At 47.6% G+C, this 16,075-nt stretch overlaps 2 protein-coding genes across 2 annotated transcripts in view; both read left to right on the top strand.

Annotated features, from left to right (window-relative positions):
- Window positions 1–16,075, top strand: part of Stx2 (syntaxin 2) — a 113,906-nt gene that overhangs the window by 41,619 nt on the left and 56,212 nt on the right. The gene's annotated exons all lie outside the window — the stretch shown is intronic.
- Rimbp2 (RIMS binding protein 2) overlaps window positions 14,891–16,075 on the top strand; it is a 192,733-nt gene continuing 191,548 nt past the window's right edge. The window contains exon 1 of the mRNA XM_050146317.1: window positions 14,891–15,032. The gene's annotated coding sequence lies outside the window, so the exon portion shown is untranslated. The remainder of the gene's footprint in view (window positions 15,033–16,075) is intronic.

The raw sequence follows: 16,075 nt of genomic DNA on the forward strand, positions 1-16,075 counted from the left end.
GGGGGGTGGCCACTAAGGAACAAGGGACTTGCCCTGTGAGATACTGACACTTCACTGCTGAGGGTTGTCGTTGCACCTTCAGTCTGAAAGAGCAACCAGAGCCAAGACAATGGACTCCCTAAAGAGTCATCACCAGGTCACACATGGCAGCTCCTTCTCTGGGTGACATGCTAAGCCCCAGGAGGCTGACTTTGAGCCTTTCCTTCCTCTCACTGAGGCTGGAGAAAACCAGTTTCAGGTCTGTGTGGACAAAGGACCCCCCCAGGCAATGTTTTGAGCTCCAGTGCTCCCCCAGCTCCGATATGACAGGATGGAAAGAGCCGTCAGCAAGTGGGCTGGTGGGAGCTGCTGAGCACACCAGGGACAGGCAGTGGGTACAATGCAGTCTTCTCTAACATAATGGGAACACTATACATCTGAAGTATATTCATCATAGAAAGAAGAGGCAGTTGCTCAGTTTGCGGAAGGAATTCAGGATCTTGTGCACAGCAGCGAGCACTCCCTGGGACCAGTTCTGCCTGGATCACAGTTGAGGTTCAGTCTGTTTTGTTATTAGAGCGATTAGGGTCGGAGCCTGTGCCCTGGCAGCCAGAACAAGGTAAACTTGGTCCTGGGATATCTGTTGAAAAAATCCAGGCTTGTGTGTCCCAAAGTAAAGAGTTGAACCAGAGACTCAGGCTTAGAAATAGAAATAAAGATACTATCTTAGTTAGGGTTTTTATTGCTGTGAAGAGACACCATTGTTGTGGAATATTAGTTGAAGATATGCTCCGTTAGTTTATGCTGTGGAATGTCTGTTTAATGATGCAAAGATGTGTTGTATTCTTTTATGTTGCATTTGTTTAACTCTGTAACGCTGTGTTACTTTGCTTGCCTCAAACACCTGATTGGTCTAAAAAAAAGCGCTGAATGGCCAATAGCTGGGCAGGAGAGGGATAGGCGGGGCTGCTAGGCAGAAAGTATAAATAGAAGAAGAGGAGGAGCGAGAGAAGGAAAAGGAAAGGAGGACTCTGGGGGCCACCCACTCAGCCATACAGCCAGCCGTAGAGTAAAGAGGAAGGAGAAGCACATAGAATAGAGATAAGTGAAATCCCAGAGGCAAACGGTAGATGGGATAATTAGTTTAAAAAAGCTGGCTAGAAACCAGGTGGTGGTGGTGCACGCCTTTAATCCCAGCACTTGGGAGGCAGAGGCAGGCGGATCTCTGTGAGTTCGAGGCCAGCCTGGTCTACAAGAGCTAGTTCTAGGAGAGGCTCCAAAACTACAGAGATCCTGTCTCAAAGAACCAAAAACAGAAGAGAAGAAAAGAAAAACTGGCCAGAAACAAGATAAACTAGGGCCATACATTCTTAAGTAAGAGTAAGTCTCTGTATTTATTTAGGAGTTGTGTAGTGGGCCCCCCCAAAGAGTAAAGAGTAAAAAACCACCAACTATACACCATGACCATGACAACTCTTATAATGAAAACATTTAATTGGGGTGGCTTGCATATAGTGTCAGAGGTTCAGTCCATTATCAATGTTGGGGAAGGATGGCGGCATGCAGGCAGATGTGGTACTGGAGTAGCTAAGAGTCCCTAGATATTGCAGGCAATAGGAAGTCAACTGATAGACTGGGTGGTATCCTGAGCATAGAGAACCTCAAAGCTGGCCCCCACAGTGACACACTTCCTCCATGTCACTTCATGGCCATATCCACTTCAATGAAGCCACACCTCCTAATAGTGCCACTCCCTGTGAGATCGCGAGGGCCAATTACATTGATACTACACCACAGACATTTTATTAACAAAGAGAAACCATTCTGGAGAATAGTATGGGCTAGGGATGGAAGGAAATGACCCCAAAGTGCCGGTCCTCGGGTCATGTAATGCTTTATAAGACATTTACAGAATATTGATCCTGCCATATTGTGTTTCAAAGGTTTTTTTTTTTTTTTTTCTGCTTAGAGTAAATGGAGGTAGTGAAGGGTTTCCACCATTTCTCTGCCAACTGGTTTATTTGTCAATCTCTAAAACATTATTTTTTAGATTTATTTACTTATTTTGTTTTTTTGAGACAAGATTTCTCTGTGTAGCCCTGGCTGTTCTGGAACTGGCTCTGTAGACCAGGCTGGCCTTGAACTCAGAGATTCATCTGCTTCTGCCTCCCAAGTGCTGGGATTAAAGGCAGTGTACCACCACTGCCTGCTAGGTTTATTCATTTTATTTTCTATGTATGTGCATGTGCTCAAGTGTAGGTAGGAACATTCTGCATGCAGTGCCCAAGAAGGTCTGAAGAGAGTGTCGGAACTGGAGTTACAGACGGTTGTGAGTCACCGTGTGGGTGTTGGGAAGGAAACCTGGTCCTCCGCAAGAGCAGCCAGTGCTCCGAACACTTGAGCCATCTCTCCAGCTCCCCCGTATGTTAATCTTAGTGCTGCCATCTGGGGTCTGTACTCCCCTGTCACCACCATGGATCCACCATGAGACTTCTGGGCAAATCCCCATTCCTGGGGTCAAGTGTTTCACTGTCTGAGTCAAAAGGAAGGCACAGCAAGTCTGCACCTTCATTCCTGCCTGGTTCACCCCAACATTAGAGCAGGAAGGATGGTAGGAAGAAGCCCTAAGCCATCAGTTTAACCCCAGCTGTTCTCTGCAGTCTAAGATAGAAAAGGAGAAAAAAAAACCTGCCGTGTGTGTTTAAGATGAGCCTCACAGAAGCAGGACAACTCACAGTCAACAGCTACTCAAACCGAGTTTTCCTTTTCTCCCGTTAGAAGAGGTTTGAATGCAGGCCGCTGCTGCCTATGGGCTGGTGGCTGGTCTACATTGGGGCTGCCATGCCTCTTAGTCACACTTGCACCATGGCTGCCACAGCTCTGGCTCTCACATCTGTATTTACGGTGGGAGCTAGAAGGGAGAAGGAAGGATAGGGCTTGCTCTACCTGCTCCTCTTCAGAAGGAAAAGCGAAACCCAGCTTCCAGTTCCTCTCCTCACAGACCAATAGTGATGACTGTCTTGTCTCCCACTGGAACCTGAGCGCATTGCTATCCTGGGTTAACCTGTGTTCTGCTTGCAGGAGAAAGAGGTGGCAGGCACTGGGTAGTAGCCTATCAGCTTCCTTTAGTGTTTGGGAGCAATGTTTCCTCCTCAGTGAAGAGGATGATACCTCCATGGGAGTGGAGAAGAGGCTGGGGCCTCACAGAGAAGTCCTGCCCCGACCCCAGTGGGCACCCTGGACACCAGGCCATCTGAAAATGGGGCTATTGGGAGGAGGGAGGCCTGGTGTCCAGCCGGGGGTCTTGGCTTGAGTGACCTGAGTCAGAAGAGTGTGTGCCCTCCCAGTGATGACAGACAGAAGTCTTTACGGTGGCTTAAGGATTTCCCACAGAATTGAAAGGTCTTTCAGTTTTGATGTAATTGTCAAAATTATAATTTAATTATAATGGAATTAATTAATGTGTTCTTACGTCCTATACCAGACACACTGCTCACATCTCATCCCAATTCTTTATACTTCCCCCGCTTTATATAAAAATGTTCACCTCCCATAGCCAGGCAGTGGTGGCTTTAGTCCCTCACCTAACCCTAATTCTAACCCTAAACCTTTAATCCCAGCATTTGGGAGGAAGATGCAGGTGGATCTCTGTATTCAGGGCCAGCCTAGACTACAAAGTGGGTTTCAGGATGGCCAGGGCTACACAGAGAAACCTTGTCTTGAAAAACAAAAATGTCCGCCTGTCACCTTCCTATTTATATATTTATCAACTTACCAATCATCTGTCCAGATCGATCGATCGATCGATCGATCTATCTATCTATCTATCTATCTATCTATCTATCTATCTATCTATCTTCCACTTCTCTGTATCATCTATCAATCATCTATCGATCTAATCTATCCATCATCTATGTATCTAAATACCATCTATGTACCTATCTATTTATCATTTATTATCTGTCGTCTATTATGTATCTTTGATCTGTCATCTTTGTCTATCACCCACCAACTGTATGTTATCTATCTAACGTTCTATCAGCCATTTATCATGTTTCTATCAGTCATCTATCGCCTGTCTCTCATCATCTACACATGAGTTTATCATCTATCTACCTGTCAATTATCTGTCATCTAGCTGTCTGTGTTTCTGTCTCTATGAATCTGTTAGCTGTCCAGCTGTCTCTTAACCATCCCATTTGCATCTGTGTGTCCACAGGGAGAAAGGGAGGTGGCAGAGTGGTGCAGGGAGGAAAACCCTGAACTTTAGTGCTCAGATTAGCCCACCCCCAAACAAGCCTAATGTGTCTGTGGGACCACAGCTTGTGGTTGGCATGGCTCCAACTCAGCCCTTTAGTTCTCTGGATCTGTAGGGTGGGCACTATGACTTGGGTCAGAGGGACAAACTGGAGCAGACATGGAATCTGGAGCCCAGGCATGGCATGTCCCAGGCATCCCAGATGTCTAGTCCCACGCGTCTGAGGGTAAGTCCCTGATGTCAACAAGGGGAGGGCATGCTGGCTCCATCTGGAAGGGTGGGCACAGCGTTGACTGGGACAATCTATTGTTTTATTGACTCAGAGGGACCGTTGTAGAGGACTTTGCTGCAGGACTTCCTGAGACAACCATCAGTCCCTGCGACAGCTTCAGGTGGCGTCGGTCAAGAATGGCCCTGACTTCCACATGTCGTGGCCGGGTACCTCTCTTGGGAGGTGATAGGGAACCTGGGAATGGGAAGGGACAGCATGCAGGCAGGGGAGGGGGGGAGCAGAGGTCAACCCCTAGATGATTGCCCATGTGTGACATTTCTTCCTTTCCAAAGAAGGCTGAAACCTACATGCATGTAGGCAAACACTGTACACACACAGTAAGAAGACAAAAACAGAAGAATCAAAGCAGTTGACTCTGTCTCTGTCTTGTTTCCCTTTGGAGTTTGAAAACTGGCTCTTAGTCTTTAGACTCGGCTGCACTTGAACTAGTGATTGTCCCTTCTTTTTTTTTTTTAATATTTATTTATTTAGGTTTTTCGAGACAGGGTTTTGCTGTAGTTTTAGAGCCTGGCCTGGAACTAGCTCTTGTAGACCAGGCTGGCCTCGTACCACCACTGCCCGGCATGATTGTCAATTCTGCTTTAGCCTCCCAAGGGTTGGGATTGCAGTTCCTGTGCCCAGTTATTTAGTTACCTTTTAAATATTGTGATGAATATTGTGACACAGGCTTTGAGCACGCCAGGCCAGGCTCAGGACCTCACATATAACATTTAGGGGTTCCAGCCCCTCAGTCCCCTGCCCCGTCAGCTCACATGAGACGTATATAAGGGAGCCCATGGCAAAACGGCCATCTGCAAGTGGATGCTCTTAGCATTGCTCCCTTTTGTGACTCCAGGATGGACACCGACCCTCATCTCAGCCCAGACTACCTTTGTCTAACGTTACTCACATTCTGCTGTCCCCTGCTGCCTGCCACACCCCAGTGCCCCCTCAGGGACCCAGAGGAGGCTGTGTGAGATGAGAGTTCTTGTCACCTTCTCTAAAGGTTTGCCTGAAAGTAGTTAGGGTCCACACTGGCCAGAGTCTTTTTTTTTAATATTTATTTATTTATTTATTATGTATACAATATTCTTTCTACGTGTATGCCTACAGGCCAGAAGAGGGAGAGGGCACCAGACCTCATTACAGATGGTTGTGAGCCACCATGTGGTTGCTGGGAATTGAACTCAGGACCTTTGGAAGAGCAGGCAATGCTCTTAACCGCTGAGCCATCTCTCCAGCCCTGGCCAGAGTCTTTGAGGGGTACAGTTGGTTACCCACTTTCTCTAATGATGCCTTCTGCTTCTGCTTTACCTGGTGTTCATTGGGTTTATGCTGATAGTTCTCCACCTTCCTAATGCTGCAGCCCTTTAATACAGTTCCTCATGTTGTAGTGACCCCCCTAACCATAAAATTATTTTGTTACTACTTCGTAATTGTAATTTTGCTAGTTATGAACTATAGTGTAGTTATCTGATATGCAACCCCGCAGGTTGAGAACCACTGTTTTATGCCGCTAAGGCTCTATGTTCTTGGCTTGGCTAACCTTCTGTTGGTCACCTTTATCTCTTTAAGCTATATTGGGACCCACCTACAGGATGGCTGAAGAGAGTCCATCACCCATGGACAGCTCCCAGCTCATCTTCTGCCCTCTCGCCCTGGTATACCTGCCTTCCTCTGGATCTCGGGTATGACAGGGGCTTCCTAACAGGGCCACTTGTGGGAGCGCCTTACAGGGCGGGCTGAGGGGTGCCCTTCAAACGTGCAAACGGAAGCTTGAGCCAATAGTGCTGGAGAACACAGGGCCTGTGGCTGCTGGATCGTCGAAGAAATGCTTACGTTGAAACAGATCCCCGCAGTGTGACTATATCTTTGATGCAGGTGGTGACAAGGACACACATGTGGGTAAGGACCCCCAAGCTACCATCAGCCAGGCGAGGCCAGCTCCAGCCATGGAACCATCATGTTTCCATGCTTTAAATCTCACGTGCTGTGACTTTTTTCTCCTGGGGCGAGCCGACACACGGACCTTGTTCTGAGTGCACTCAGTTCCCAAGGGCTGTAGATGGTTTCCATCGTAGTTTTAGTTTTGTTTCAGTATAATTACGTGGGAAGGGAAAGTGTGTGTGTGTGTGTAGGTTCAAATTAGGTATTGGATACCTTGGAGCTGGAATTACAGGCAGTGTGAATCATCAGACCTCAGTGCTGGGAACTGAACTTGGGACCGTTGTAAGAGCAGCAAGTGTTCTTAACTGCTGAGCCATCTCACTAGCTCTCAACTGTTTTTAATTGTGTGTGTGTGTGTGTGTGTGTGTGTGTGTGTGAGGGTTGTGAGTGCAGTGCCTGAAGATGCCAGAAGAGGGCATTGGATTCTCGAGAGCTGGAGTTAGAGGCAGTTGTGAGCCACCCATTGTGGGTGGGATCTGAACACGGGTCTTCTGCAAGAACAATACACACTCTTAACCACTGAGTCATTGCTGTAGTCCCATATTTCTGATATCTTTTAGAAAATCAAGAATTGATGACAGCAGACCAATGAACTCAAGCATATAATATCACCCTAAAACATTGAATTCTGCCATCTACTTCCACCAAGACCTTGGTGTTTTGGGATAGAAAGCTCAGTGGCATGAATTTCTTCAAAATGAGTACATATATATATATATATACATATTTAAAGGATTTATTTTTTTGTGCATGAGTGTTTTGCATGCATGTATATTTTGTGTACCATATGCATGCCTGGTGCTCTTGGAGACCAGAAAAGGACATCAGATCCCCTGGAGCTGGAGTTATGGATGGTTGTGACCTGCCATGCAGATGCTGTGAACTGAACCTAGGTTTTCTCTAAGAGCAGGGAGTGCTCTTAACTGTTGAGGCATCTCTTCTGCCCTGGGGCTCATGATATTTTGTGAATTTCCCATCTCCAGCATCTAAATCAAGATGCCTATGGACTCTCTAATTAGAATAATTTTTGAGCAATCTATGAAGTTCAATAAGCATTGAACCTTTTCCCAAAACCCACTGGTAGATTTTTCTAGATACAAACAGGCTAAAAGCGAATACAATAACATAATGATATAATTCAATAAATGCCCAGTTGAGTTGTTATTTCATTTTCTGTATAAGCACTTGACTTACCTGGGCCAGAATTTACGTGTAAGATTTTGGTCCTCCTTGGGCTGGAGAGATGGCTCAGTAGTTAAGAGCGCTGACTGTTCTTCCAAAAGTCCTGAGTTCAATTCCCAGCAACTACATGGTGGCTCACAGCATTCTGCAATGTAATGAGATCTGGTGCCCTCTTCTGGCTTGCAGGTATACACGCAGGCAGAACACTGTATACATAATAAATAAATAAAATAAATCTTTTTGTTTGTTTGTTTTTCGAGACAGGGTTTCTCTGTAGCTTTCAAGCCTGTCCTGGAACTAGCTCTTGTAGACCAGGCTGGCCTTGAACTTACAGAGATCCACCTGTCTCTGCCTCCTGTGCTGGGGTTAAAAGTGTATGTCACCATGACCTGGCTAGGTTGTATTTCTTTTTTTTTTTTTTTTTTTAAATATTTATTTATTATGTATACAATATTCTGCCTGTGTGTATGCCTGCAGGCCAGAAGAGGGCACCAGACCCCATTACAGATGGTTGTGAGCCACCATGTGGTTGCTGGGAATTGAACTCAGGACCTCTGGAAGAGCAGGCAATGCTCTTAACCTCTGAGCCATCTCTCCAGCCCCCTAGGTTGTATTTCTTAATTACCCAGTTTCCTGAACATTTGTTGAGTTAAACATCTTTTTTTTTTTTTTTCAGTACTAAGATGGAGCCTGGGATCTCATACGTGTTAGGCAAATGTTGTATCCCTGGAGCTCCACCCCAGCCCATCTCTCCTACTAGAAGTGTCTCTTTGTCTTCATTGATTTTTAATTAATTTGATGAGTCTTTCATTGAAGCTGGAGCTAGACTGGTAGCCAGATAGCCCCAGTAAGACAAAAATCTTATACACCAAATGAAGTCTATGTAAATAAAGTGCTTGCACATAATGGGAAATAATAACCCATCTGGGTATTTTTTTGTCTTTTTAATTAATTAATTAATTAATTATTACATACCAGTCCCAGTTTCCCCTCCTTCCTCTTCTCCCACTCCACCCCTCCTCCCCACCCCACTTTCCATCTGCTCCTCAGAGAGGTTAAGGCCTCCTCTGGGAAGTCAACTATGACTGTCCATCCCCTGACTGAGGCAGGACCAGGGTCCTCCTTGCCAACGCCACCCTATGCCCAGGCTGAGCAGGTATCTCTACATAGAGTTAGATCCTGGTCTCAGTGCCAGTGGCTCCATATGCTTCCCAAGCCACATCACTGTCACCTATATTCAGGGGGCCTAGTTCAGTCCTATGTGGGTTCCCATCTGGGTGCTTTTTAAAGATTTATGTATGTATGTATATGAGTGCTCTATTTGCATGGATGCCTGCACGGCAGAAGAGGGCATCAGATCCCACTATAGATGCTGTGAACCAACATGTGGTTGATGGGAGTTGAACTCAGGTCCTCTGAAAAAGCAGCCAGTGCTCTTAACCACTGAGCCATCTCTTCAGTCCCATCTCCCCCAATCTGGGTGTTTGTTGAAGGTTTCAAAATATTCCCAAACAGCACTACCTACTGGAGCACTGGGGTTACAGAAGATCATGCCTGGATCTTTATATGAATTCTTTGGATTTGAATTCAGACTCTCATACTTGCACACAAGTGCTTTTACCTGCTCAGCTGTCTCCCTTATAGACTCCTCATTTCTTCACGCGGTATTTCAGTGTCTTCTCAAGCTGCTGCCTTCTCTTGACTCTTGTTGTCTGAAGAAGAGGCATTTCAGGTTGATCTTTGAGGCCTAATTTTTATAGGAAGTTCAGGTTCAGAATTCAGAGGTCTAAAACCTCCCAACGTTGCATTTTTGTACTGATTTTGTGGTGGTTTGAATAAGAATGTCCCCCACAGGCTCAGGTAGTTGAATACTTGTTCCCCAGTAGGTAGCTCTGTTTGGGAATAATTGAAAACCTTTTGGAAGCAGAGGAAGAATGTCACTTGAGGGAGAGCTTTGAGGGTTTACAGCTCCACCCCACATCCTGTTCTCTCTCTCTCTCTGCCTCGTATTTGCATTTGAAGATGTAAACACTCAACTTCCCGTGCTTATTGGTTGCTGCCTTCCTTCCCTGCCACGATGTACCCTTATCCCTCTGGAACCCTAATAAACTTCATTACTCCTTCTTCTCTAGCTTTTTCTTTGTCATGGTGTTTTATCACAGCAGTAGAAAAAGTAAGACACAACCAATGAGACAGTTGATTTAGGGAGAATTTTATGAAATCTAAGTATTTTCCCTGTCCTGTGTCAATTCCTATTTCACCTCTCTGTCGCTGTGATAACACACTGACCAAAAGCCACTTGGAGGGAAGGGCTTATTTGGCTTACAAGTTATAGCTCACCATGGAGGGAAGCCATTACAGGAATTCATGCAGAAACCTGGGGGCAGGGACTGAAGCAGAGGCCAGGGGGGAATGCTGCTTCCTGGCTTGCTTTTACTGGCTCTTAGCCTGCTTTCCTCTGCAAGGCAGTATGACCTTCCCAAGGGCAGTACTACCTACAGTGGGCTGGACCCGCCTACACTGATCACCAATGAAGAAAACAACCCTCAGACTTGCCACAGGTCAATTTAAGGGAGGCAGTTCCTTGGCTAAGCTGTTTTCTTCTCAGGTATGTTAACAATGAGATTAGTCGTCACACTCCCAATCCTGCCACCCTTTTAAATTCAACACCCCCCTTTTGTTCCTCAATCTTTCTGGTGTGAGTCATGCATACCCAAGTTTTTTTTGGGGGGTGGGGTGGGGAGTGCTACTCTGAGTGGGATCATCCTTTCCCTCACTTTCCTTGTGGGTTATTCTTCCCACATAGCAATTTGCTGAGCTTTGCATATTTCTCTTGCATTAATTTGCAGATATTTATTATATGCATGATTTTTGTTACCAAAAATAATTATTATTCTCCTCTAGCAGGATATATGTAGGATCTTCTATTCATTCTTCCCATCTCATCCATCCCATCCCATCCACCTCCTTCTTCCCCATCCATCCCATTCCCTGTCTCATCATCTCACCCATCTCCACTGTCCATCCTATCCCATACCATCTAATCCCACCCTCCACCCGGATGGAGGAAGGTCATTGGTTAATTAAATAAAGAAACTGATTGCCCTGATAGGTTAAAACATAGGTGGGAGGAGTAAACAGAACAGGATGCTGGGAGGAAGAGGAAGTGAGCTCAGACTCGACAGCTCTGCTCTCTGGAGCAGAGACACCATGCTCAGCTCTCCCGGGTAGACACGATAGCTCTGCGCTCTGAGGTAGCCGCATGAAGCTCAGACCCAGGATGGACATAGGCTAGAATCTTCCTGGTAAGCGCACCTTGGGGTGCTTACACAGATGATTAGAAATGGGCTAAATTAATATGTGAGAATTAGCCTAGAAGAGGCTAGATAGAAATGGGCCAAGCAGTCTCTAAATGAATACAGTTTGTGTGTTGTTATTTCGGGCATAAGCTAGCCAGGTGGCCGGGGTGCTGGGGACGCAGCCCCGCCGCTCCTATTATTACTACACCACCCCATCCTCTCATCCATCTCACACCATCCCCATTCCATCCATCCTATTCCACCTCACCCATATCATTCTACCCCATGCATCCCATCTCACCACATCAATTCCACACCACCATCCATTCATCTCATCCCATGTCATCCCAACCCATGCCCATTCCATCCCCATTCCATCCCATCCCATTCCATCCCCATCTCTTTCCTTGCTCCATCCATCCTTCCTGTCCAATTCTTAATAGCGCCCATTGGTTTGCATGCTGCTCCCGGGGTTTCTGGGAGATCACTGTCTCAGCACATCTTTTAGCCCTTTCTGCTTTCTAGACTTTCCTTCTTGAGCCACAGGGAATTGTTTTTCTATGAAGAAATACCTAGCACAGTGCTGGGCTTATGTCAATACCCAACTTCAAAATCCTCCGTCAAGGACTTAGCCTCACTTCTGCCCACTTTGGAGCCGGCTGGATACGAAGCTGGCTGTGCTCTGTGACAGCCTGCTGGGGCACTGACGCTCAGCATTAGCAGAGAGACCTATTATTAGACACATTTCAAACAATGTACGTAGATCCTGTTTAAGGCTGAGCCCTCAGAACGCCACTGTCACCAGAATGCCTGGTGCTTCTGCTGGCAACAGAATCCCATGGGGGGGGGTGGCTGTGTGCCTTTGCCAGGCAAGGGCTGGGGCACAGAAGGGGCGTTCATCACACAACTGAGTTTCTGACCCTTTTGTGACATCCTCTGCATGGGCTTTATCCAGTATGAGATAAACTCTTAGTGATATGTTACTGGTCATAGCCTGTGGCAACCTGGTGACCTGGGGAGCCCCGTGGTCGGTCATCTGCTCAGGAGTGAATGGGTTGCTTTAGTTTTATCTTTCAGACTTGGCAGTCCCTGCTTCTGGGCTGGCCCTGTCTTCATCCATCCTGGAACAGAGTAGCTTCACCTGTCACCCTGTCTAAAGAGATGTGCCCATGAAAGTGAGAGTCTAACACCATTTCCAGTATCTTGTGCACAAACAGACCCTTTTTCTTTCTTTCTTTCTTTTTTTTTTTTGTGGAATTAGAAAATGACACCAAGGAACAGTGTTCTCCGAGCTGTGCACTGCCCTGTCTAAGAATTCTCACCATCCTGCTGGGTCTCTCAGGATGACAACAAGGGCTGTAGCCCCACCTCCATCTCTGTCTTGCTTTTTGACTACTCTGAGACACCAGCAAGGAGGGACAGAGCCAGTGAGCCTTGAACTTGGGGCCTATTAAATGTGTAGGAATTCTTTGAAAAATGCTAAGAAAATAGGGCTTGAAAGCCATCCAATTTTAATACTTTCGGTACTTTAAAAGGGTTTATTATTTAGTAATTTGATTTGATTTATGAGTGTTGTGCCTTCGTGTATCTGTGTACCATGTGTATGCATTGCCCCCAGAAGAGGGCACTGGATCCCCTGGAACTGGAGTTACAGATGGTTGTAAGCCCATGGGAGTGCTGGGAATTGAACTTGGGTCCTCTGGAAAAGCAGCCAGTGTTTTTAATCATCAAGTCACCTCTCCAGTCCCAAATTTTTGTTTTCTATGGTGGGGGGATGGAGCACCGGATTCCTTCCTACTCAGCTCCAGCCCAAGCCAATATAACCGTTGTATCAGTGACTGACTTTTAGAGGCAGGGCCTCTGTAGCCCCGGCTGGCCTATAACTTATAGCAATCCTCCTGCCTCAGCTTTCCAGAGTGCTGGGGGGATTCCAGGTATGCACTCCATTCTGGCTCAGAAGGAGTCTTTTAGAGCAGTCGTGGGTTTATTTTCTGTCAGGTATTCTGTCTCACACAAAAGCCCCACGAAGTTGGCGTGATACTTCAGACAGACAGATGGTGGTTCTGCAGGTGAGGGGCCGACTGACCTGTTCAAGGTCACGTGCAAAGCTGGCATCAGCGCCGTGCCAGTGTGACCCCAGATTAAATGACACACTTTGGCTGATGTAGAGTGTGTAGTATCCACGGTGTGCAGCTGCTGCCCCTCTGGTTTCATGCTGTGCCCCAGAATAAACCCTGTGCCCATTAAAAGGTGGTTTCCGATCCTTATCATCACCAACCTGCTGCTTATTTCTACGAAATCATCTATCCTGGGCATGTCATAGAGAACACCCAGTGAGGTATTGTTCAGTATTTACACTGCATAGTGGAAATCAGTCCTTCATGCTTTTTTATGGCTGAATACGATTCTGTCATATGGGCATACTCCATTCTGTGGGTCAGTCATTAGTCCCTGGACATTGAGCTGTTTTCCCCTGGGGCTACTATGACATTACTGCTATGAGGAAGAGCATACGGGTCTTTGAGCAGGTTCTGGTTCCTTCCGTGGTCTCAGGGTGTTGGCAGTTGCCAGAACCTAATGGTTCAGGAGTGTAGGGTATGGGAGGCATTTCACTCCCTGCCTCCAGACTTCGGTGTGAGCCTATGTTTAGGGCACAGGGAGATGCCTGAGTGAGAACTCCCTTCCCAAGGGCAAGTTCAGAGTCATATTTAGGATGCAAAACGAGTCCCAATTAGGAAAACTTTTTAAAAGGATTTATTTATTTAATTTTATTTATTTATTTTTTTAGTGTGTGTGTGTGTGTGTGTGTGTGTTGTGTGTGCACATGCGGGTACCCATTGACTCCCCTGGAGTCAGTGTTATAGTTAATTGTGAGCTGCCACCCCAAGTGGGCTCTGAAAATTTTGCTGAACACATTTTTGTGGTAGGGAGCAGGGGGTGGGCTGGGAAATGACATCAGTCCCTTGGCCCCTTAGTTTTAGTTGCTGCGGTTCATTCAGGCTCCACAAGTGAACCCCCAGGAAGTGGGTACCTTCATCAGAGAGGCCACAGACAGCTCCCAGAAGTCCTTCATTTGGTAGGTGATGCCTGCCAGCTTTGTTTGTAGTTTTCCTCAATCTTTCCTTACATGGGCCACGTGGCCCCCACACAGCCCCAGTCAGGATGCTGCTGGGCTAAGGTATCCCTTCAGAGGAGCAGAGCTATTTAGCATCTTTATAGAGTTAACAGTGAGATTCTGACCCTAGGGGAGTGTGTGTGTGTGTGTGTGTGTGTGTGTCCAACTGTGTCCATTTCCTGTTATTATTCTCTCTTGCGCCTCTGTTGCTAGGTAGCTGGTACATCTGGCAATTGCCAAGTTGAGGATAGGAAGGGCACATGGGGGTGATGGGCAGCTGGATAGGGAGGAGGACTGGATAGGGCTGAAGGACCCAGGCAGCTCGGAGCTCTGCAGAGCCGCCTCACTCTCCCATCCTTAGCCTGCCAGGGAAGGCAATCCAGTCTGCCTCCACCTGGCTGCAAGGCCCTGGACCACCTGCAGGGGCAGACCCAGCCCGGGGCCGCCAGGGGAGCTCTTCAGCCCTGAGCCCTGCATCAAGGTCCCCAGCTCCGCCTCCATTTCTGCCCTGCTTTTGACCAGGGCTTCGTGAGAGACGCTGCCGGCAGGGAAGGGACAGAGCCATCTTGGGATGCATGTGTGCATGCGCGTTTGTGTGTGCACACGTGTGTGTGTTAAAACACTGCCTTTTCCAAGCTCTGGCTACTGTTCTCTGGCTGGTGGCTTTTTGGGTTCTCTCTCTCTCTCTCTCTCTCTCTCTCTCTCTCTCTCTCTCTCTCTCTCCTTCTCTCTCTCTCCTCTCCCTGCAAACATTAAATGAATAATTTCTTAGCTAATTCCAAGCGGTGCCCACACACCCGTGCCCTTCAGTGTTGATTGGATCCCTCTCTGGATCTCTCTCTCTCTCTCCTCTCGCTCTCCTCCCTCTCCTCTCTCCTCCCTCCCTCTGGCCCTAGTTTGTAATTTGACACAGTGACTGCAGAGGCTCAGTCTCTGTCTCTCTCTGGGAGCCCGGGAGGCTGGGCACCGAAAACATCCAAGGTAGGCTGCGATTTGAGATTTAATTTTTTTTCTCTCTCCTAAAAATAGCTTCTGTTCCATTCACCTTTCTTCTTAAGAGCCTCAGTGGCCTGGGTGACAGGGGCTTAGCCGGGGGAACTCTTTGCCCTGGTGAAGTTTATTTTCCAGCATTGGGAGGATGCCCTTCGGCGCTGGGTGGGCAGGGGTGGCTGCCGAGGACAGAGGCTGCAGCGGGTGACGCTTGGTGTGGGAAGCCACTATGCTCCTGTCATCTTGTGGCTTGCCACCAATGGATCCTTGTCAGAGTGAAGGGAAGGGCTGACTGGCTTCTCTCATCTGTACGATGGCGTTGACGGTGGCGCTGTGGCTCTCCCGGTCTTCTGGGGCCCCCAGCCTTTTAGAAAAGCCCCTCTGGGCAAAGTTTGACACCACGGCTGCCGGCTGCCAGCGCAGAGCCCTTTCAGAGGGCAGGAACTCGGTCTTGGTTTCAGACCGAACGACTGGGGCCTGGGACCGACTTCCTGGGGGACAGCGCAGGGGGGAGGGGACGGACTCAAAGCATCCCAGTCGCTCCAGCATCCACTGCCCACGCGGACAGAAATGTGCAATGTGAATTTGTCAAATAGTGTCCCAGAGAGTGGCTGCAACGGTTTGTTTGTGGAGACAGATGTTCTCAGCACAGCGTGGTGTGTGTGTGTGTGTGTGTGTGTGTGTGTGTGTGTACACAGAGGCCTTTGGCTAGTTGAGATTTTACCCTCCACCTAGAAAGGCAGAGTGTGCAGGTTTACAGTGACCTGCCAGGACACTGGTGTGGACAGAGCCTGAGGGAGGCGATGGCTGGCTGGGACCTCTGTGGGAGCAGTTTGGTTCTGTCCCCAGGGAGAACATACTGGCTGCCCCTTGAGCTGACCGAGAGTTGATGTCTGGGTGATCAGATCAGGAAGAGAAGAGAGAAAGAGGAAAGGAGGGGAAGAAAGAAGAGGGCGTGAAGAAAGGGAGAGAGGGAGAGAGGAAAGGAAGAGGGGAGAAAGAATCAAAGAGGAACACACTAGAAGAGAAAGGAA

The sequence above is a fragment of the Alexandromys fortis genome, unplaced genomic scaffold (assembly GCF_014885135.2).
Source record: "Alexandromys fortis isolate MF-2015 unplaced genomic scaffold, M_Fortis_MF-2015_v1.1 scaffold_56, whole genome shotgun sequence".
Classification (NCBI taxonomy): domain Eukaryota; kingdom Metazoa; phylum Chordata; class Mammalia; order Rodentia; family Cricetidae; genus Alexandromys; species Alexandromys fortis.